The 24666-nt window shown below is 44.7% G+C and overlaps 1 protein-coding gene across 1 annotated transcript in view; it reads left to right on the forward strand.

The window, feature by feature from the left end:
- The first annotated feature begins 263 nt into the window (after positions 1-263).
- The window catches only part of LOC110328297 (NXPE family member 4-like), a 232089-nt gene continuing 207686 nt past the window's right edge, over positions 264-24666 (forward strand). Inside the window, 1 exon segment of the mRNA XM_029543428.1 lies at positions 264-472. The gene's annotated coding sequence lies outside the window, so the exon portion shown is untranslated.

Genomic DNA, 24666 nt, shown 5'->3' on the forward strand with positions numbered 1-24666 from the left:
ACAAGAGATAAAATTTGTGAGATGCCCCCTGTGTGTTAGGCACTGTGTGTAAAGCACCTTTCATAGTTAATCTTGGTTAGCTCCTATGCAGCAAATTGTGGCTGCTTGTGGTCAATGGCGATTGCACCCCCTCCAGGATTATTCCCATCCTGCAGCGGCTGGTTAAAAACTACACTTCCCAGAATGCCTTGCAGCTTATAGTCCTCGTGTGATTTTGATTCATCCCCTTGGAAGTGAGAACCGGAACTCCTCACTGAGCTAAGTAGGGTGCTGAGGAGTTTTAAGTGAGCTATTCGTCTTCTAATGCATACCCAGGCCGTCTAACAGTTTGACTCTGGAGTCAGCGGTGGTAATGACAGATTCCAAGTCTCTTCGTTCCCCGTGTTCCTGGATTATCCCCGTGGTGATGTGATCCTGCACTCAGAAGTTTGGACAGTGGCCTCCTGTTTCCCCAGCTTTCTGACTGGCAGATGTAAGTGCCCTCTTAGTTGGTTGCTGGACTTGGTTGGTAGTGTCCACTTGGTTGTTACACGGATGGCATTTGGAATGTTTTAATATTGGGTGAGGCTCCATGTGTCTTTTCAACAATTTTATAAGTACCTGGACCCCAGTATTCAATCTTTGCCTGCTTAAAGAACCCTAAGGAGTGTTCGTGTTATCTCCAGTGAAACCCGGATGTAGCCATTTTATAGGCGAGAAAACTAAGGCAGAGGTAATCACATACATCATCTAGGGTCGTCGAAACAGTGGGTATGGAAATGGGATCGGAGCTCTGGAAGTTTGCTGGATTTGATGCCTATTTGACACTACCCCCCCATCCCAAACTTTCATCTCTATCTTCTCATTGACACTTTCTATGTGTTATGAAATATGATAAACTCAAGAGATGTGGAAGCCGTGAACGAAGCAGGGAACTCTTTATCCTAGCTTTCCTGACTTGTGTTAGACAGTATGATAGCTATAAGTACATTTACATGGCCATCTATCCTGCTACCAGTGTGTATTGGAAAGGAGTGTGTAGCGAGCTCCTTTGGTGGAAAAAAAGAAAAGAAAAGAAAAAAAAAGAAGTACACAGTGTGAATCTAAAGCAGGTTGTGAGAGAGCTGGTGGTTAAAGGGACTCATTTCAAACACTGATTGACATATAATTCAGTGAAAACATTGATAAGAACAAATGGAGGAAGAAGGGGGGGGGGGAAGAGTGAGCAAGTGGGTGGACATCCTTCCATTTTATGGAACTCTTTGGTAGGTCTTCTAGCTACCCCACCAGTCCCCAGACTAGCAGCTCTAAGTGACTTCATCACATCTGTTCATTTGGGATTCTGCCCTAAAGAAAAAGGTAAACTGTGAATAGGAAACTTAAAAGCAGTAAGCTGCCCCACTGGAGATTTCCTTTCTAGTGCTGAGCTGAGAGGACTTGGTGGCTGGGTCACGTGAAACATCTGATCACTGCTGACAGAGGAAGAAAGCTCTAGAGAAGTGAAGGATATCCCCAATAGAGGCGTCATCTGCTGTTGGCAGAAGGAGGACTCCAGGGACATGAGCATCTGATGAAACTACAGGAGTGGGGCTGTGAGTACAGCCCCAGGAAGGAATTTCAACTGCAAGTTTCAAAATTGAGAGTGGCTTGAAAGAAATACACTCAAAGTTAGGGATAAAACTAGGACTCGACAGTCAATAATAATGAATAATTGTAGAGACAGAGCCAAAGTTTCCTGGGGGATAAAGTTTTATTTTCTTTTAAGATTAAACGTTCAGACTACAGATATCGCTCTTTGATGTGCATTTATTTAAAGAGCAACTTTCTGAAAACTAGAAGTCCTGAGTGCCCAGATGCACAGGTTACATGCTTATTGCCCAGATAACACAAAGATTGATGTCCTAATTGCTTTCAGGGACACAGGAGGAAAAAAACAAAACAAAACAAAACAAAACAAAACAAAACAAAACAAAACACATGGGCCTTAGAGTAGTAGATCTATAGATAAAACTGGTAGAGACACCAACAAATTCTACAGAAAACCAATAAAAAATTAATGGGAAGCCACTTTTAACACCTATTAAGTTTTATTTAATTTATTTTGCTTGCATAGGTACGTGTGTCTGGGAAGGGTGCACATATGCTGTGTGGAAGTCATAGGACCCAACTTGCAAGAGTTGGTTCTCTTCTTTGGCCATGTGGGTCACAGGGATGGAAACTCGGGTGGTCTGGACTGGCGGCAGGCACCTTTAGCCACTGAGCCACCCACTGAGCTATCTCGCTGACAACCTGTTTGACAGGAGATCTTGAGGCAAACGTGGCGTATTCACCAGGGTTCTCTGCAGCAACAGAACTGATCAAATGAGTCTCTTTATACGTGTATAAAGGGAGATTGATTAGAGCGGCTTTCAGTCCGTGGTCCAGCCTGCCCAACAATGGCTGTCTACCAACAGACATTCAAAAATTCAGAAGTTGTTCTGTCCACAAGCCTGACTATGTCCAGCTGCTCTTCCATATACGCCTGAATCTCGAAGGAGTAGGCTCCAATGCCAGTGAAGGGAATAGACTTGCTGGTGAAAGCAAAAGCCAGCGGGCAAAGAGAGGAAAAAAGCCTCCTCCTTCCATGTCCTTGATGCGGGCTGCCAGCAGAGGGTGTGGTCCAGAGTAAAGCTGGACCTTCCCGCCTCAGAAGATTAGAAGTAGGTCTTCCCACCTCAAATGACTTAACTAAGAAAAATCCCGCACAGATGTGCCCAGTCACTTGGGTTTTAGTTCATTCAAGGCGCAGCCAAGTGGTTAACCAAGGAGAAGATCACTGGTAAACTTGGAAGGTGCTCAGGTGAGGTAGATGTCACCTGTGGACAGGCTTCGTTTGTTTTAAGAAGCAGGGGTCTGTGGTCCTCTGCCGTCAGTCCAACAGTCGACACTCTCAGGTACTTGCCATGTATATCAGTGAAGACCTCTCCTTCAGCCACTCAGCACAGTTCAAACATCGTGCAGAAACATGACGGACACTCACCATCTATCCACACAATGCACATCCACTGTCTACTCCGTGCTGGGTTTGGAGGGCCACCAAGACATGCCCATCACATGACTGAGACAGGAAACCAAACATAAATAAAGCACCTACAGCGGCTTCTTACCCTCCCCACTCTGAGGGTGCAATTGCTCCCTCCTTCTCTGTCCCAGTGGAGTTAGATGTCACTGTGTGACTGGCCAATGGCATGTAAGGAGAGGGGGATAGGTGTCATTTCCCAGCAGAAGCTCTGAGAGCCAGCTCTTGCTTTACCATGGTCTCACTTTCCTTTCCTGTTATGACCAGCAGTGTTACAGTAACAGCTCCCTTGTCGGCCTGGTTCCTGGAGCTGAGCAATATAGAATTGATTCCTTGAGACTTTTAGCATGAGCGAGAAATAGCCCTGTTCTTCTGTCAAGAGCAATGTCTGAGGTTACTTCTTACCATAGCGTATCTTAGTCTAATCTGACTTATACGAGGCAGCTCTATAAAACTAACATTTATTGAGTGCTTACTATATCCTGATCATTGTGCTGAGGGCTTTATATGCATTATCTCATTGAAGTCTTGTAAATGTACCACAAGATGTATATATGTGATATTACTTCTGTTTTATGGAACCAAGTCCTGGAGCTAAGTTCAAACCACGCTCTTATTTAAAGCTAGAATGGAATTTTCAAAACATGTTTGCCTGTTTGCCTGGATACAGAACCTAGGGACTTAACTATTATATTCGTCTGTGTTTTTGAAACTGAGTATCTGACATCGAGTCATAGCGAATCAGGATTTTGTGGCTGGAAAATCTAAACATTGTGATGCTGTGAAATCAAATCTACTCTGGAGGTTAATATTAATCGCATCAACAGGTGGGTCATTTGACTGTTACCTCACACCCTACTTAGCTTTGACTGTTGGCTTGACACAGCCTAGAACCACCTGAGGAGAGTCTCAATTGAGGGGTTGCCCAGACATGATGGACATGTCTGCGTGGGATTTTCTTGATTAGTAATTGATGCAGGAGGGCCCAGCCTACTGTGGGAAACTGTGGTTTCTGCTCTAGTCCCTGCCCCGACTTCTCTCATTGGCGGACAGTGACCTAAAAGTATACACCAAATTAATCCTCTTCTCCCCAAAGCTGTTTCTGCCAGAATGTTTTATCACAGCAACAGGAAGGAAACTTGACTACCTCACCCTGAGCCCTGATTTTATCATACTGGGAGGCCAGCCTCTACACACATGAGTCTTTGTGCAGAAAAATTCAAACCATAAAAACTATTGTACCATAAAATTTTAGGTCAAATGTTTTGGGGTTTTTTTTTGTTTATTTGTTTGTTTTGTTTTTGAAATAGGCTGTAAGTGCTCTGAACAGTTTAAAAGTCGGGAGTTCAGTGCACATTAGAACTTCTTGGGAAGAGATTTATGGAAAAAGTGAGAACTGCAACAGAGGCAGGTGGTAGAGAGGGAAAGAGCTGCTGTAACGTTCTCTCACCTGTTTAAAATGGGGAGGGAGAGGGAAGAGAGCGCATCTGTCTGGGTGAAATAAGGCAGTGCAAAGGCTATGGCAAACCTGGAAATTGGTTTAGTCTACCCTGAAGAGCCTCACAATCAGAAAGTGGCGATAAGGCATTTACCCAAATTACTATCATAATTCAGGCAAACTGGAATCCCCTGTGAATGTGGCAAGATGTCCCAAAGGAAGATAAAGCAGAAACCTCTTCACCATAGCAGGATCAGGGTGTGAAACAAGAAGTCAGCTGTAGGAGAGGCAACAGTGACCTCGACACTGGATCCCTGAACACACACCAGTCTCCATCCCACTCCAGAGTGTGCTGGTTGAGAAAGAGCCCAACCCGACTAGTGCAAGATGGCAGGAGAAAGCTCTCCTGTGGCCAGTGACCAGAAGGGATGGTGGGGCACCAAACTATTACTGCACATTTTGTCTCTGAGATACTGGTTCCATCATGAGTGACACCACAGCTTCTTAGCATCTTCAGTGAGATCAACACACGAAACTTGATGTCAGAATCTCCCCACCAACTTCAGCTCTTCTGACATAGGTGCTCTAGGGTCTCATTTTATTGTCCAGCAATCTAGTCCTTTCAATACTGATACTCTTTGGACCATATTTAGAAACTCAGTCCACAGTAACGTCAATGAAAACATGGAAACTCTGGAAATCAAGGAAAACCAGCAATAAGAGTAACAGAACTGTAGGGAATAATATAATAATATAATATAATGTGTTTCCTAAAAGATATTCATATTTCTTTGGGAATTTAATGATGAAAAGAAGTAATCCCAAGGTGGACAAAAGAACATTGGAATGAGGTCATCCATGGGCATGGGAAATTTATATGGGCGTGAGTGTTGGTTCATTTACATCTTCGTTAGAGAAATTCAAATTTTCATTAGATTTTCAAAGAAGCTGTAACTCAAAAATGTTGAAGATCATTAAGTGCTGCTGCTGTTGTTTGACTTCAAGGGCAGTGTGGGTGACACAGGAGAGGGGACACATCAGAAAAGCAAGACACCTGCTTGTAGTACTATGGTTTTTCATTGTTGTGTGCAGTACCTACTGGGCAATGGAAGAAAACAGTGCCAGAGAGGATAAGTTTATCCAAGGCCTTGGCCTTGCATGCCAGTTACTCACAATGTACTAAGAAGCCACTAGGAGGTTAGAGGCAGAAAAATAATGTACAGAATTTACACTTCTGGAAGATAAAACTCTCAGGTATGCAGGACAGATGGAAGAGGAGACAGAACAGTAGTGACAGCCAGCAGCAGGCCACAATTGGCCCTAACAAGAAGGTTGAATAAGTAGAAAGCTGTAAATAGAAGCAAGGCATGCAATGTACTTGACGCTCCATATCCCCTGTTCCGCACTCACGGGCCCAGCCAACCATGAACTGAGTACAAGTCTCTCAGTACTGAACAAGGGCTGGACTTACATTCGTGTAGTTATTCCCTAGGCAATCCAATATAACAACTGTTTACGGAACATTTATATTGTCTTGGGTATTATAAGTCATCTAGAGATTACGTATGCAAATTCCCTATCATTGTATGTAAGTGGACTTAGGCATCCTTGAATTCTCACATTCACAGGGGCTCTAGACCTAATGCCCCATGTAACTGTGGGATGACTATAGTTAACAAGTGGGTGCAGGGATGACTTCAGTCAGGATGACAAACTGAAGTTGACTGACACAGAGAAAAATTTGTCTTTTTCAGGAAAATTTGTTAAATATAATAGCAACTAACATTTATTGAACCAAGTCTATGCCCTGGGCTGTAACAATGTGACTTCAGAACATTAATTTTAAAATCCGTTAAAAAAAAACACGGCAAAGCAGGTAATCTTATTTTCTTCTACTGTAGATGAGGAGATAGAGACCCAAAGATGCATGTCCGAGGACCACACAGCTAAGTCAGGCAGGAACAGAGCCTGGAACTAGAGCCTATAAAAGCGTGAAAAGCTGTTTTCGTAACCATCACATTTTAATTTATTTTTTATATAAGTCAGCATGAGTTCAGATTTAGACTTATTTCAGTACGCCATTTGAATGTCCATGGGGGCAATGTCTACAGTGCATTTGGAAAATTGGAAATAGAGTGATTGGAAAGGGAACCGGGGGAGCATGAGTGAACTTGAAGACAGCAGAAGACCCAGTGTAGGACCCAGGGACCATGGCTGGGGGAAGGGGAAGGAAAGCCAAAGGCCAAGAAAGCGAAATCACAAATGCAGAAGGCTGTCCACAATGAGCACTGTCATACAAGCTGGAGAGGGGGGCGGGAGTGAGGAGAGGGAGGTGATAGCAAGGCGAGGTCACAGAGGAGGGGGACCCCTTGAAGCTGTCAACGAAGGGTAGTGTGGTAGGGTTTAATTCAAGTTAATTGTTTTATAACAAGAGTCGGGAGGAAGATGTTCACGGTGACTAGGTAGCGGTAAGAGGTAAGGGTGACGGCAGTGACATTTAACGGTGGCTGGGAAGCCACAGCCTGGTAGGTAGTTCAAGGCTACGGCAGGTTTCAGAAAAGGAGCTTTTTGTTTGCTTTTCTGGTGTCGAAATAGGGTTTCTATGATTAATCTAGGCATATAACCAACCTCATCCTCCCCCCGCCCCCACTCCACACACACAAACACTCTTACCCATTCTTAAAATACATGCTTGCTGTTGGCCCTGTACCTGGTGCTACCTTTGACTAGAGAAGTCATGGAGGAGTCGCTGCCACTTCTCCTTTGCTGATGGAGGTCTTGCTGGTGTCCCAGATACCTGCAGAATCTGGATGACAGAGTTACCTCTTGGGTTTGTCACTGGATAGCTTTATTACAAGCTTGCAATACAAGTTTTACTAAGTCCAGATGATCAAAGAGGCTAAATATCCCTCTCTGGGGCCAATTAAATGGGACTGGACAGATCTTCCCTAACCTTTGCAGCCATTTGGCTCTAATAGCAGAGGTTAGTTAGGTGACTCATTCAAAGTCAGATAGCAGGTGCTGAGTCGGACCTTAAACCCAAATTTCAGAACCAATGCTTCTCTGTCTAGACCTTGAAGAGTAGCTTGCATATAGAATGTCGCTGGGAAGTTTGTTTCTACAAAGACTTTCCACGGTCTTTTCAAATAACTTACTTTGGGTCTCCTCCTGAGTGGAGGATAAATTCTCTCAGAGAGGTGGCGTCCAGGTACAGGTGTTGCGATGGTCCCATCTTTCTAGTCACCTAGATTAAGAAACGCCCAGGTGATTGTCAAAAGGCAACGCGGGGTGTGTTGTAAGAGTACATTCAGGAAGAATAGGAGACTCATCTCAAGGACTGCCATAGATAGGGAGCTAGGATGGAATCAGAGCAGGGAAAGGAGAAGCTTGGCACATGCGCGATAATATGATCTAGTCATTTCTGCCTGGCACATGTGCTATACTATGATCTGGTCATTTCCTCTTGGTGCATGCACTATACTATGATCTGGTCATTTCCTCTTGGTGCGTGAGCTATAATACGATCTGTTTATTTCTACTACACCCTTCCTACGGTTATGGGCCTCACCTTCTGAGTGTGTCAGAGAGTTCCTTCCTGCAGTTGTTTTCTCTTTTCTTTCAAAAATTCTTTCCATTTTCATATTGTGTGCATGTATATATGACAGTCAGAGGACAGCAGGGGAGAACTGGTTCTCCCTTTGCATCATGTGGATTCTAGGGGTTGATGACAGTTGGCAGGCCGGTGTCAAGCATCTTCACCCACTGGGACATCTTTTCAGCATTAATTTGCTTCGCTTAGGTGTGGTGGTTTGAATAAGTATGACCTCCACATACTCATGGGTGTGAGTGCTCGGCCCATTGGAAGTGATACTAATTGGGTGTGGCCCTGTTGGAGGAAGTGTGTCACTGCGGGCGTGGTATTTGAGATCCCCTATGCTCAAGCTCTGCCCTGTGTGGAATCCAGTACCCTTCTGCTGCCTTCAGATGAAGATGTAGAACTCTTGGCTCCTCCAGTCCCACATCTGCCTGCACCCTGTCATGCTTTCCACTCTGATGATAATGGACCTAACCTCTAAAATTGTAAGCCAGCCCCAATTAGATATTTTCCTTTGTACAAATTGTTGTGGTCACGGTGTCTCTTCAGAGCAATAAAACCCATAAAGCATTAGGGTATGTGTTCACAGTGCTAGAAGAGTGTACGAACTCAGACATACTAATGTGTCCTGGTTTTAATCATGACTACATGATTTTCCTTTTGCAGGAGGTATTAGTTTTCTATTGTTTCTGCAGCACATTCCTACAGATGCAGTGGCTTAAAGCAGAATAAGTTTATTATCCCTTCAGGTTCCCGGGGCGGGAACTCGGAATGGCTCTCACTGAGTTTCCACCAAGGAGTCAGGTAGGTGTGGTTCTTAGACAAGCTCAGAGAGAGAATTCGTTTCCAGTTTGCATTGGCAGGCATCCTACCTGACCTCTCTTCCATCCTCAAAACAGTAGCCGAGAATTTTCAAACCTCTATCTCTGATTCTGTCATCTGTATCGCCCTGGCTTCTGCTGCTTCACTTCCATGAAAATACCTGGGATTTCGGAGTGGCAACCCCCCCCCCCCAAGTGATCTGGGCTCTTCTCACCTATAGAACCTTCACTTAATCACATTGGCAGGATCTCTATTGGAAATGAGGAATTTATTCTCAACAATACGGTCAAACAAGTTCTTAAGTGGGAATGCCCCTCCCCCCAAGATGCACTGCAGTCTGTAGAAGGGCCATTATTCAGCCTATCACAAGAAGAAGGAACCAACAGATACTGCTGTCACTATTTGTCAATCAATTATCAAGTATTTAATGGGCATACTGTGTATCAAGTCCTACTGTGAGAAGAGTGGGAAATATATGTCCACACAAGACTGGCTCTCTTCCCTTAAGAATCTCCTGCTCGGAAACAACTAGACTCTAAGTTCTGCAGTGCCTGCTGCAAGTGCCGTAGGGCTAGAGAAGGGACTCTGGAGTTGTATAGGTTAGAACAATCTATGAAATTTTCATGGGGGAAAATTCAAAACTTTAAAACAAATGTGTAGAATGTAGATGGAGCGGGAAGGGACAAAGCAATTGAAGTGGATTGTGTTATGGAAGTCAGAGTGTGGCCATAGGAACGGAACAAGGCTAAGAAACAGATTGCCTGGGATCAAGGGTCACAAGCCAAAGCCAGTCTTCCATCACTTTTTATAAATAAAAGTTTTTATTAGAACAGCCATGCTTACTTGAAATATGACTTCTTTTATGCTTTAATGACAGAGATGGATAATTCTAACGGAAATCAAATAGCCCGGAAAGCCTAAATATTTTACTGCTAGCCCTTTATGGAAAAACAAACAAACAAACAAAACCTGATCACCCCTGCCCTACATGAGGAGTGCTCATCAAAACCCTTGGCAAGAAAAGACACAAGGAAAGGCTTAAAGCCAAGTGTCCCAGTGAGGGGTCTGGCCCACCTGAACCCCCTTTAGTTTGGGTTAAAACAATTTCTGTTACAACTCCCACTGAACCCTAGGGTTTCAGATCCTTCAAAGTTTTCAATAGGTTCCTCATTTGGAGGTTGCTAGTGCTGACAAGACAGCTCTCACCTCAAAGAAATAAAAAACAAACAAACAAAAAACATGGCTTATTTTGGAGCCAAATATAAGCATTGATGGTCCAGAGATGCAGACTTAGGCCTTCCAAGTATATGTTCCAATGAGGTAGCATTGAAAATTTTATATCAACAGAACAAAGAGCCATCTATCAAGACCCTTATCAAATATATCTGTGATGACACCAAGTAGAGAGCTCTGCTATAGGCCTTAGGTTCGATCTCACAACACTCCTAGATCTTTGCTTGGTGGGAAATAGGGATTTTGTTATGTTAAAACATTCCAGAAGTCTTTATCTGTCTGGCAGTGTGGTAGTTTCAACACAGATGGGGGCAAAGGATGGCTATTTATTAAACTAAGGATTGCCCAAGGGCACTTATAATTTGGCTCAGAAACTGCAACATTCCAACCCTTCATGTCCCTGAAGTTTTAATCAGTCTTTACAGGAATCGCTTCTTTCCAAGCCTACTGGATCACACTTGTTCACACTCGCTCACACCTGCTAGTGGAGGTGTGCTCAGGAGAGAGGTGTGGGGTGACAGCGGTAGCACAGGCAGAGGCTTAGTTCCTTGGGCTCCTGAGCGAATCATCACTGGTTCCAAACTTCCCCATCTCTTTACGGAATGTACAAGGGCGGGCCATCATAGCTCTTATCTGCTAGCCGGGGCTCTTGGAAAGGTCTTTAGAATGACAGCTGTTTAGGGGTTCATTCCCTAAAGTTAGTAGACCCTGTCAGTGCCCTCCCATGCTCTCATAACTGTTTCAAGGGCACAGATGCACTGGTTTGTGCAGAGGTCAGCATGTGCCTCCTGGAAGACTCAGATTCAGTCCTCCAGCCGGTTCACCTCATCCCATGCTTCCAAATGAAGCTTCAGTGCCAGCTATACTTTCCCCAAAAGTCTCTTCTCCATCAAAAGGAGAGTGGACAAGAGGAAAGGCGCGGATTATCTACCGGGAGCTTCTTCTTTCTGAACAGCTGAGCCTGCTTTGTACACAGACTAGGGTGGAGACAACAAAGGTTGATCTCTGCCATTCCAGGAATTCTGAGCTAGATAGAGAACTCAACACAGACGTACACTGTTAAATAAAAAAAAAAGAGATGACATAGCCCGGCATGGTGGTGTACGCCTTTAATCCCAGCACTCAGGAGGCAGAGGCAGGTGGATTTCTGAGTTCAAGGTCAGCCTGGTCTACAAAGTGAGTTCCAGGACAGCCAGGGCTATATAGAGAAACCCTGTCTCAAAAATACAAACAAACAAACAAAAAAACAAACAAAAAAACAAAAAGAGATGACAGCCCTGATCAAAGGGTGGGGGAGATGAGAAGGGTGACAGGAATGTCTGGAAAGGCGGAGATGGGTGTGACATGCTTGCTCTCAGAGAAATCTGGGAGAGTGCCTTGGTGAACATGGCACTGGGTTTAGTCTTGAGAAGTCGGTCTCATTTATATTGGGGGACTGGACATGGAATATACATACTCAAGGGGCTAAGGGAAAGAGTGGTAGAAGCTTGGTGTTGTACTTAGAGTAACAGTCCAGAAAATAAATAAACAATTAGGAAGCTAAGATAGTGAGATGCACATCCGAAGTACGCAAAACTTCAGAGAGACCATCATACCTGCTGCAGAGTCTCCCTATGCACAGGAGACCAATCCATCAGGATTCAAATACATATGAGATACAAAGCAAGGTATGAGACAATGTATGATAATTGCCAGATGGCTATTATAGACACTAACTGCTGTGCCCTGGTCCTTCCCAGCAGGGATGGCTCTCTGATGGAACGTTTTGTTTTGTTATTAAGTCAGTTGTGTTTTGACAGGACATTACAGGATTTTGCAGATGATCACTTCTGCTTGCTCCCATTGAACGGCGAAAGAGATGAGTGTGCTGTATTCCCGCTATTTACAGCTCCTGGGATCTCTTTTTCCCATGATTCTCTCCACCATTCTTTCTTGTCCTGACAGCAGCCTCTCAGAATGGCCTCAGCAGGTGCCTTGGACTTAATTTAGGGGTTTTATGTGGACTAGCATTGAAGTTGTGTAAATAGTGAGAAAAGCAGAAAGATGAGCACTCAGAGCTTATCCACAATCACCCTGGACCGAGCAATACGTACCCAGTGTGGAGCTGACCTGACAGTGCACCAGGCTGTAGAAATATATGATGGTCGATTCACTGACTCCTTGATCCATGGCTGTCGTTGTGTCATCTTAAGATTTTGCTAAACGAAAATGTCTCCTAGACCCAACAACAAGGCTCTGGAACGTAACAGTCTTCCATAGTGGAATCTATCTTTCCTGTGTGCACCTGCATGGAAGAGCTTAAGAATGATTATGTGTGCTTTGAGCCTTCTATGGAGATGTCTAGTCTTGGTCTTTTGATAAAGAGCTACCTGCAATACCACATCCATCCTTGCACATTCAGAGTACAAACCATGGCTGTATAAAAATTTCTCTGTGGAAAAGTCACATGGAGAGGACAGGGTGAGCTACATTGCCAATGCAGAGTTGAGACCATATCCTGATTGGAAGACCCCCTTCTTAGGAGTTTTCTCAGTTCAGGGTTGTCTTATTCAGAGTCTCATGGGATACCTTATTAGATTCTGTTTTCCAGAGATGAGGGAAATGAGGTTCTCTTAGCTTACACCACATGCCGCTCTTCAATACAAGGTGACTTTGTAGCATTGCCATCAAGCAGTAACCAAGAGAAAGTAACCAGGGAAATGGAGGTCAGGAAAGGTCGGCAGCATCTACCTGCATCTCTTGAAAGGCTTGTTTGGGGACAAGTGCCATTGCCACACGGAGAGGAACCCAAAGCACATACAAAGGCCAGGTGCGTGAATTGACAGTGCCACCTGAGACTGGCAACCACGTATGTCAGCCTGTCGATTCCAGGCTGCAGGCAGAGCTCTCGGCCACATCATTCCAACACCAGAGTCTTTCAATGAAGACCAAGGCATGTTGCACCATATACCTGCTCAGTGGCCCAGACTCACAGAAACTGTTGAACTAAAATGTTACATTCCACCCCACGAGGTCTAGGGTGGTTTGTCAGTGGCGAGCAGAAGGTGGAAGGTATTAGAAGTAATGTTTGTTATGGTTCTCTGTAAGCCCAGAAAGCTAGGGGTTTTTTTTTTTGGTTTTCTTGTTTGTTTGTTTTTAATTTTAGATTTAGTGGGACAATGGCAAGAGCCGTTCATTCAGTCATTGGTGTCTATAGTGGTATCTACCACAGGCCAAACACTTGGTAGAATCAACTGGTCAGTGAGTGCTGAGAACCCATTGATCTGAGTAAAGACGACAGATGGTAATAAAGAAGACATGGATCGTATGAGGGTTGCCCCGGGTAACTAAGGGAAATTTTGTTGGAGATGAGAAGGTGGGAGAATGTGACCACCAGACTTTTCTCTGGGGCCATTTGACATAAGAAAGCAGGAGGAGAAGGTTGGAAAGAGGGATGTGAGTTAACCCATGTGTTCTGCTCAGGAAGGGGACCAGGCCTTGTTGTGAGTGACTGACTATGTCCTTGAGTTCATCAATAGAGCTAAAAAACTCAGAAGTGAGTCTGACTCTGTTGTAAATAGCAGATGATTTAAAACACCTATAAGGGCCAGGCATGGTGCTACACTTGGGAGGCAGAGGCAAGCGATGTGTAAGAGTTTGAGGCCAGCCTGCTTTCCATAGCAAGACTTTGTATCAACCAAAATAATCAATAAACACATAAATAAGTAAGACACGTATAAGGAGTTTTTGAACAAGTCCTTATTTTTTTTTATACAAATCAGTAAGCAGTGATACCCACCAAAGAGCGCTTGAGAGAGAAAGAGAGGAAGCTAGCATATTAGTAACCTCGGGATGTTGTAACAGGGTACTGCATACTTTGTGACTTTTACATCGACTTATTATTTTCTAGTTCTAAAGGCTGTCAGTCTAAAATCCAGGTCTTGGCAGGGCCCTTCCCTCCCAGGAAGTACACTTTAAAGAATGCCTCCTTCCCTCAGACTGCTAATACTTGTCAGTAAGCCTTGTGTCCCCAGGTTTGTAACCCATTCACTCAGATATCTACCTCCCCCTGCCCAACACCCTTCACTCTTGTGTGTCATGTGATCTCCTCTCAAGGAGCCAGTCACTGGACATAGGGACCACTCACTCTAGTCCAGGAAGCTTTTGCCATAACCAAGCACATTGGCAGAAGTCCTGTCTCTGATTGAGGCTTTTCATTCTCAGCAATTCTAAACAATACAAAACTAAAACTACATCTATCTATCCATCTATCTATCTATCTATCTACCTACCTATCTATGTATCTATGTATCTATGTATCTATCTTCTATCTATCTATCTATCTATCTATCTATCTATCTATCTATCTATCTATCTATCTATCTATCTTATGTGAGTAGACTCATACACATTAAATAAACAAACTGACTAACTAATGAATGAATGGCACATTTGTGGAGATCAGAGGACAGCAAACACTAGTTGGTTCTCTCCTTCCGCCATGTGGGTCTAGGGCTGATTCTCAGCTCATCAAGTTTGACAGCAAGCGCCTTTACGCTCTGAGCTGTCTCACTGCCCCCCTCATTCTGAATGTTTCTTGGTGGACATGAATTTGAGAGAGACTCTATGCAACTGACCGCTCAAGCTTTTTGTTAAATAACACCTGAGTTAAAACTTCAAAGGACGGAACACTCATCTCAGACCATGTGGGATTTGTTTGTTTGTTTAAGACTTTATTTTATGGTTATGGTTGGGAATACGTTTTCTGCATGTGTGTGGTGTTCACAGTGACCAGAAGAGGGCACCAAATCCCCTGAGGCTGGAGTTATGAACATAGCCACTATGTGGATGCTGGGACCCACACTCAAGTCCTCTATAAGAGGGCTCATAACTGTTGAGCCCTCTCTCCAGACCCATGTTAGTCTTGTTTTAACATTCTAGTTTATTCAATTTTCTCTTTAACAGTAGTAGATAATATTTAGTGGATATTTCATTTGTGTCTCTCACTGAGCTAACTTTTCATTTACTTAAGTCTCTAACATTAGTGTCCATCACTAACTACATGTTCTAGACAGGGGAATAGCAACTGTGAGACTGTACATGGCTTTCTTACAGCCATCTCATTAGTGACTGAGATGAGGCCCCAAGTCAAGACCTGTTGACTGAAAACCTGATAGAAACGTGTGATTGCTGATTAATCCATATTTATATTGTTAGCTTTCCGAAGTCGTGTTTATATTAACATCCTAATTGGGTGGAATATGTGCATTAATCAAAAGATTCCCATTCATTCTTGGGAAGAAATGTGTTCTCATCAATATTTGTAACCTATGGACCTCAGGGTATCTGTGTGGACCACCAGTGGACCACTTTAGCGGGGGTGACTGGGTGGTCAAGTGAGAAAAAGTCTTGAATTTGCAGAATGAGTTTATTTTCGAAACATCTCTATTTCCATTCAACACACACAAAGTTGCCCTTGTATTCAGCTGAAAGGAAAGTTTCAGGTGACCAGAGGGCAAATCCTTATGAATGATTATTATAACTAAGTAAATTTTGTTATTATTTAAGACACGGATTCTTAAATTAATTTTGCACCTCAGAGGACACACGGCGATGTCTGAATGTTTGGAGTGGAGGGGCACTTAGGTCCACCGAATAGAGGTCTGGGACAGCATGCTTTGCATTCACTAGTGCTAAAGACATCCCCATTCGAGCACAAAGGTTATCTGGCCCTAGATGTGAATAATGCTGAGGTTGAAAGCCTTGGCTTAACAGTGGTGAAAGGTGCTCCAGGTCCCATTTGCTAAGTACACGTTCTCACTGTTGCTCTCCAAACAAACCTCTGGCACTTAATGAGATGTTTCATGACTCCCCCAAGCTAGTGGCCACTTGCTAATGGTGACAGTTATTTGGGATGGTGGTTAATAGGATTTGAGCACTTGCTGTGTACTGAGCACTGTTCTTAGTGCCTTGCACAGGTTTTACAAGGGTGAGCCACTGCACCACTCAGTCAGTGACTCCCAGTAAAGCTTCATTACTACCCTCACTGTACAAGAGAGAAACCTGCCCAAGGCTACAGAGCCAGTAGGGGCACAGCCAAGGTGCAGTTCTTTGCCTCCATTTCCAATCTCTTTCCTCCAGCAGGAAGCCTCGTGAGTGGGAATATGACTCCCAGATGGAGAACATTAGTGACAGAAGGAAGCTGGCACATGCCCGTGGCCACTTAGCAAAACCACTGTCATAGAATATTCAGTCTATGGTCTTTCTAGTTCTTAATGCTGAATGTGGATTTATTCTCCTTTTTTATTGGCAATCTAGTTATTTCAGATAAAGACTACTAGGGTGAATGGGTTAAATGGATGATCAAATACCAAGATGCCTGCCTTCAGGAATAACACATTAGGGAACATATGCATTCTTTCTGTAACTCAAAAGTGGCACCAAAGCTGAGAGACAACTGACTTGGAAGACCCAGAGTTGAGAGAGAAGTGAGATGTGTAGTTTATCTCAGCTCAAGGACCATAGTACATACAGGACCCTTAATTAAGAGCTGGAAGGGACTCACCCATTAATGTGTTTGCAATTTGATTTTTCTCCTAGGCCAAGTTTTTTAGAGTTTCTCAACCAACCTCACCATGAACATTTTAGTTCTGTGTATGGAGTTTTCATATGTGTTGTGGGATAATCTCCTTAGCCTGTGCCCAATAAATTCTGGTAGCCTTTCACCCAATCTAAGTCCATCAGCAATGTCTCCAGACGTTGTCAAATGTTCCTGGGAAATCAAAATTATCCCAGTTGAGAAAAGCTGTTCTCTGTCGTTGTTGGTGGTGGTGGTCATTTCATTTAGTTTTGTTATGTATCTCAGGCTGGTCTTGGTCTCTCTGTGTACTTCAGGCAGACCTCAACTTGTTGCAGTACCCCTGCCTCCACTTCCTAAGCACAGGTTTTACAAGGGTGAGCCACTGCATCTGCATCCAGATGTTGTTCTAGGCTGAGTCCCTGGGGTCAGAGCTTGAGTGTCCTCAGCTCATTGCTTATGGTAGAACTTGCATGGGAATAAAAGTCCATGAGTGTCTGAATTGAAGACTGACTCTTTTTTGGTAAGAAAATTTAGAATTTCAGGGAAAATGCTGGAGAGACAAATAGAGAAAAAGAGACAGGGAGAAATGAGGAGGAGGAGCAGGAGGAAGAGGAGGAGGAGGAGGAGGAACAGGAGGAAGAAGAAGAGGAGGAGCTAGATCTCAGTGATGCCCGTCCTAACCATCCTGGGCTAGAGCCTGGCAGTGGGTATGAAAAGAACTCTGGAGCCCAGGGTGGAGCTTCAGGTGACTTTACTTCTGTTTGAACCAGAAAACTCACACTGTTTTTGCATTTTTGCTGTTTAGAGGGAACTAGGGTTATCTTTGTATGTGAGTATGTGTGTACGCATGTGTGTGAGTATAATTACCCATCACTGATTAATCCTCAGACTGAGTCAAGCATTCACTGCAAATCCTTGAAACAAACAAGTCTATTTATATTTTAATTTTATTTTTTTTTTTGATTTCAGGTTGATTTGTCTTTCTTTTGCATATGTATGAAGTCGTTGATCCCATAGTAACCTTTTCCTTACCTCTTTTGGATCAGAAGGAAGGGGGCGGGGAACAGAGAAACTCTGTCCCTTCCCTTCCCCAGATGCCATGGCACTCCCTGTAGTTCTAGAGGACAGTGAGGACAGCGAGAGAACAGAGGCAGCTTTTTTCAATTAAGGTGTAATTAATTAATTGGACCCCCTGCCCATGACTGTCATTCTTCTTTAAGGTGACCTCCACTCTTGCTGAGATCTGACATTGGTCCTGGATTCCTTTTGCCTCCTTGTTATCACCTCCTTCAATCTTACCCTGTCTTTATTAAGCCCCTATTTCTCCCAAAGGCCCTAATTTCTTCTTAAGTAGTTGAAACGTTTCTATAAAATTGATCAGGGCATTTGAGTTATTGGAGAAACACTGCGGTCTTCTTTGCTTGAGTGTGTAGTTCACAGATAGGAACACAGCAAATATGTGGTCAAGGGTGACTTGGTGTGAGGTAGGCAAGAGGATCGATAGCCCAGCCCCCATGCTGAAACCCCAGTGTGCATCCATGAGCACACATCAAAATGGCGACATATTTAAGCAACTGGATCCAGTCGCTTGGGTCTATGCCAGACACTGCTTAGATTGAATGCTTTGATCAATGGGAGATAATTTTTCAACAAATAATCTCATCAACTGATATCTGTGCAGGGATATGCTTCTGAATCCATCAGTGTTGATTTTGGCCATGGGGCTGATTTATCTTGGCCTCGAGGTTTAAAAGGAGAGTACTTTCTTGTTGCTCGCAGTGGCAAATGGGCTATTTATAGTTGTGATGCTTGCAGATGCTAGAGATGTCTATCACTGAAGAGGACACGCTTTGGGAAATTGTTCATCTAAGAAGCATGAAAAGACACATTGTCTTTGGGCCAGACCAACTCAGACAAGTATATCTAGATGGGCAGAGTTCTAGCTGACCATCAGACTTCTACGGAAGAAAAAAAGAAGAAGAAGAAAAAAGAATTCTTGTCGTTTTATAAAAGCTCGTTGGGCCCACAGATTCCAAGCTTGGGGCCTTGACACACCCAGCTTCACCAAAAATGCCTTCAAGGCATGTAACCTGCTACTGGGGGCAGATCTCGGGAGCCTGACTGACTCCTGCACATCCACAGCATCCACGCACCAGCCTAGGGCCCTTAGGTTATTGGATAATGACTATTGTAATGACCTTGGACTGTTGGAGTAAGTCTGTGTGGTTTTCAAAGAACTTTGATATGCTTTGCTTACCCAACACATCAAGACTATAAAGTGATATCTCCAAGCCTATTTTGCAGGTGAGAAGACCGGATCTGAGTTAAACAGTGGGTAAGATGACCAGTCACAGAAGGAAGCTCTTAGATCTGACTCAGATCTGGTATCACAAGAAGAAGTTGTCTCAACCTTGCTCCTCGGTCCCCGCCCCCATCCCTGTGTTTATGGGGTGGACACATTTCCTCCGTTCTGTGTCACCTGCCTCCTGCCCTGTCCCACACCTGTCCCCCAGTGTGTGCTTTTTCTTCACTAAGGGTCTTGGGACATTGTGTAGATGGCAAGCTCTGTTCAGGAATGTTGGTTTCACTCAAGGATCCTCTTTTATTCTTGAATGGTTATTTTGTAACCATTTAAATTGGATCTTGATCATAGCTACCCCCGACTCCTCTCCATCTCTCGGTGTCCCACTATACCTCCCACTCAACTGCCTGCTTTCTCTCTGTCTCTCTGTGTCTGGCTGTCTGGCAGTCTGGCTGAATGGCAGTCTGGCTGTGTGTGTGTGTGTGTGTGTGTGTGTGTGTGTGTGTGTTTACCACATGTGTGTCTGTGCCCAGAGAAGCCAGGAGAAAGAATTGGACTTAGACTTGGGGTTACAGGCAGTTAGTTGTAAGGTGCATGAATCTGAGCTAGGGTCCTCTGGAAGAACAGCAAGTGCTCTTAACCATGGGGTCATCTCTCCAGCCTCTTACATCCTAAACAAACAAACAATCAAACAAACAAACAAACAAAACCCTATTATTTCTCTCTTGCTCTCTCTACAGTCTAACCAACAAATACCAACACTTACTGAACATCTACTTTGTGCTAGGTAAGCAGGCAAATGAAAGCTGGAGATCTCTGCCTCTGCCCTGAGCTCTACTGGCCCCCTTTGCCCTTTGCAACCTCCAGGTGCCCTGGAAAGAGGCGCTAGGGGGGGGGGGTCAGTATGATCCTGTGGACTAGGGGTTACTGAGGGAGCATGCTGAGCCCCTCAGCGGGAGGCAGAAGGTACCAGGGCTCCTGCACCAGAGTCTCCATTTCAGCACTCCTTTCATCTGGAGTAAGACTCTTTAATTTGTAAACATTAATAACCATTATTATTATTAAAAAGGAAAGAAAGTGAGTAGCCCTGTAACTAATTACTTTAAGTGTTCTCAACAAGGCACAGTTCAGCTCCTTTATAAAACCTCCTGCTGTGAAGACCAGATTGTCATTATGATCGGCTCCCTTCCTTAGACCTATTAATTTTACCCAGAATAACAGCAGAGCAGATGCAAGAAGAAGGCTAGCCTGATTAACATAATTCTTTTCAAAGACCATTTCCTCCCTAAGGGCCACCGTAGCGAGTCTTCTATCTTGTCTCAGATCTAATTACATTCAGGAGGATTCAGACACTGACGGGCATCTCTGCAGATGTCACTTCTCAGATTTGAAGCACACTTCAGGATATGAAACCTTATCAGAAAATCAATTGAAATTAACAATTCCCCCCTCTCTCTATCGCTTCCTTCAGCCTTCTCTCTCTCTCTCTCTCTCTCTCTCTCTCTCTCTCTCTCTCTCTCTCTCTCTCTCTCTCTCTCCCCCCCCCCCCCCCCCCTCTTCTTTGGCCAGATAAAAGTTGTTTCCAAACACTAACCTTTCTCAGGCAAAGAGACAACAAACACTTCCTGGAATTCTATAAACCTGAAACCTCAAGCCTGTGCCTAGCTTAGCTTTTGAAGTGCTTGACTGTGTACCCCTGCCTCAGCATAATGAGGGTGTGTGTGTATGTGTGTGTGTGTATGTGTGTGTGTGTGTGTGTGTCCAGCAGGAGTTCCTAAAGGGCTCTATAAGGTATAAAAATAAGATAGAAACAGAAGAAACCAGAGTAGGGCTTCCTGCTGCACATAGAAAGGATGCACATCGAAGACCCCTCTCGGGGCTCTGGTCTCTGATTGAAACCAGAGCTGATTTGGATCCCCGTGTCTGATCTTTGATGGGCAAGAGCCGTGGGCTTACAATGGAGTCTCTTGCTGCTTTTAATGAAGTATTTGACATTTCTCCTGCTGCTTTCAGCCGAGCTGTGGGATTGTTGGATAACTTCTCCTAGGGGAGCAGCGAATGAATGCAGGTGAGGTTTTGGTACCCACTCCTAGGTCAAGACACAGCAGAACTAGGGCTCCGGCCGCACCAGCATCCCCGTTCCTCCCTCAGCCATATTCTGGGCCCCAGAGCTGTTTGCTAGGAAGGTCTCAGAATGTAGAAAATTTGGCTTGCACATCAATTACCTGAAAACCAATCTCTATGGCCCTTGCTGCCCCCACTCAGGCATGCAGAGAGTGTCAACTCTCAAGTGGCCTGACCACCAGGGAACAAAGCCTTGGGTGGGAGGATTTGACGACATGGCTGGAGGCAGAAAGCATGCACTGGCTATCTATTTCCCATGTCCTGGGAGGACGATGAAGGAGTCAGAAAGCAGCAGCATGCATGTCTACATTGGGCACTGGCTTTTTTTGTGGGTTGCAGATGCTATTTGGTGCCTTGCTGACGGCGAGCACACGGCAGTCCCCACTCCCCGAAGCGCCATTGCAACAGCTGTCCTCGGCTTGCTCAGGCCTGGCTTTGTGTCTCTGTGGCAGTGTTCCTCGGGGTGGCCAGCTGGGTGTTCTCCCCAGATAGCCTGCAGTGTTGGCACGGGCCCTCTGAGAACCTGCCAAAGGGAAGCTCATTGGAGCAGAGTTGGTACCCAGCAGTTCCCTGCAGGAACTCTGAGAAGTCTCTCTCTCTGTTCACCACTGAGGTTGCAGCTGGACGGAGAAACTCCAGAAAGGGAAGAAGAGGCGGAGGGAGTTAGGGAACTCGGGGCATGTTTGTCATTTTTCTGATCTGCGTTGTACATCTTGCTTACTACCCCATTGAGAGACGGGGGTGCATTTGACTTTTAAATACCTGCCTATGCTATATGGCCTTCTCATGGTCTGGCCCTGAGAATGACACCAGTGTGTACATAATTAACATGAGAGGAGCCCGGTGGCTCTGTAGAGGCAGCTCCATCTCAGGCTTTACACGCCGGGGCTTCTAAGAAGGTTTAGACTTATGCAGCAGTTAAGACAATAAAACAAGAGGCAACCAACCTCGATTCTCTTCCAGAATTTGCTGAGTGAAAGATCATCATTACAGTCTGTTCTTGTGGGAGAGAGAGGAGACTCATTACAGGGGAAGGCAGGTCCGTGCTGTGTCTGGGGGTCCTAAGCAGGGGGAGGTCTCCAGACCATCTGCACTGTCACAAAGCCTGGAGGCAAACAAGCACATTATGGTTGGTACCGTTGCAGCCTGGCTGAGACATTAGTTTTCCCTACACACACACACACCCGCTATGTTCACCATGCTTGCCTCCAACCTCTCTGAGTGCTGAGGTTTGCATGAGGGTACCCTCTCAGGCCCTTATGTAAAAAACGTATACACGTTTGGGTGGCACTGTTGGGCAATGGGTTGTTAGGTGACTGGGGGTTATGAGGCAAGCCTGTGTGGCCATTTGAGCTCTCCCGGGTGTTACAAATGGAACAAACAGAGCCCCGTGCAATTTTTCCCTCTGTGTGCTGGGTTACCATATGCTCCTATGCATGCTTCCAACCACGACAGGTTGCTGCACTAGCTTTCTGCCACCGGAGTAAATACCCAACCCAAACATCTCAGAAGGGCTTGTCTGGGCTCATAAGTTCAGGACCCAGTCACTGGACTCTGGACGGAGGCTGAGAGTTTTGAGGAGGAATATAGGAAGAAGGACAGTGATGCTTGCTTACATCCTGGTGGAGAGGAGAATGGGAGAGGAGGAGAGGTCAGGAAGGAGGAAGAGAGGAAGATGGTAAAGAGGTGGAAGAGCAAGACGGAGGTAGAGGAGACTAACTAAGGTCTCCCAATAGCTTTAAAAGGTATACTCTTGGATGATGTACTTCAACCAAGTAAACTCAGCCTCTGCCCACCCCCAATACTGCCCCTAGCTGGGGATCAAGTCTTTGACACACCAACTCTTAAAGAATATTCTCGATCCAAACTTTAATAGTTCCTGCCTGTAGCACTCAGAGGCCAAACGATGGGGATGCTTGATTGATCCTTTGATAATGAGCCAACTACGACTCCTTTTACTTTGTAAGTGTTCGGCATCAGGCATTTCCCTCCAGTTGCAGTCAGCTGACTAACACACGGAGTTTAGGAAGGAAAAGTGAGCTTTGTCTACCATGGTTTGAGTGGCGAAGATGTCAGTGGTCGCAACATCCTCCCAGAAAGTCTGATCTGTGCTTATTGAGCGTCCTCCTCCCAAACACCATTTCATTTCCTCAGCCTATGTCTAGCATTGACTGTGTACAGGGCAATGTGATGGACAGGAGGGAGAGCTGAAGACAAATGCATCAGAAATGGTTCACAGTGTGGGAGACACAGAAACACACAGATACACACAAGACAAAGACAGCAAGCTTAGTATGGGAGTCGTCAGGTTCAACTTCCAAAAAGATGTATTTTTATCAGTGTTAGGGATGAAGTCCAGGCCTCACATAAGTTAGGAAATTACTTTCCACTGAGCAATAGTTCCACAGTAAAAGAACTTGTGCTTTATATGGTATGCAGAAGCTTCATTTTACTACTATTTTTAATTTATTATTGTTGTGATTGGTGTGTGTGTGTGTGTGTGTGTGNTACCCCCCCTGAGCTCGTGTCTCTAGCTGCATGTGTAGCAGAAGATGGCCTAATCGGCCATCACTGGGAAGAGAGACCCCTTGGTCTTGCAAACTTTATATGACCCAGCACAAGGGAAGGCCTGTGCCAAGTAGTGGGAGTGGGTGGGTAGGGGAGCAGGGGTGGGGGGGGTGTATAGGGAACTTTCGTGATACCATTTGAAATGTAAATAAAGAAAATAATAATTAAAAAAAAGAGTCAGAGAGGTTGCTGTAAGGTCTCCTAGTATCATCAGAAGTTATACCTGTAAATTATCATCAACATGACCAGCCAACTGTGAGTTGAACAGAGTAGATACCAATCAACATGGCAAACTGGATGAGGAAAAAGCCCATGAGGCTTAGCCCTACACAAAGAACTATAGACAAGGGAAGAGAGCTATCGTCAGGAAAGGTACCCTTTCCCAGTGAGAACACAGTAATTGGTTGTCCAGTACCAAACAGTGAGCCTTGAGACATATAAACAAGTAACAGATGAACTCAAGAGGTTATTTTTAGCAAAATATACATATATACAAATACCTATAGGCAGGCAATAACAATTGATGAGAAAATATAAGGCCATGAATTTAAAGGAGCGTGGAGAGTGCTGTGTGTGTGTGAGAAAGAGAGAGAGAGAGAGAGAGAGAGAGAGAGAGAGAGAGAGAGAGAGAGAGAGAGAGGTGTCTATGTATGTGTGTGATGTGTCTGGGTATGCAATATACTTCTGGGGGGGATGTGCTTGTGTTTGAGTATGTGTGTGTGATGTGCCTCTCTCTGTATGTGATGTGCCTCTCTCTGTGTGTGTGTCCATGTGGGCACATGTGTAGATCAGAGGACAACTTGATGGGAGTTGGTTCTCTTCTTTCCCCTTTACATGGGTTCTGGGAGTCAGGTTTGTAAGGCAAGCACCTTTGTGTACCACCTTTATTTTTAAATTACTTTTTTCTATAAAAAAAGGAAATGTAATGGGGCTGGAGAGATGACTCAGCAATTAGGAGTGCCAACTGCATCTCCAGAGGACCTGGGTT

The sequence above is a fragment of the Mus pahari genome, chromosome 10, assembly GCF_900095145.1.
Source record: "Mus pahari chromosome 10, PAHARI_EIJ_v1.1, whole genome shotgun sequence".
NCBI lineage: Eukaryota > Metazoa > Chordata > Mammalia > Rodentia > Muridae > Mus > Mus pahari.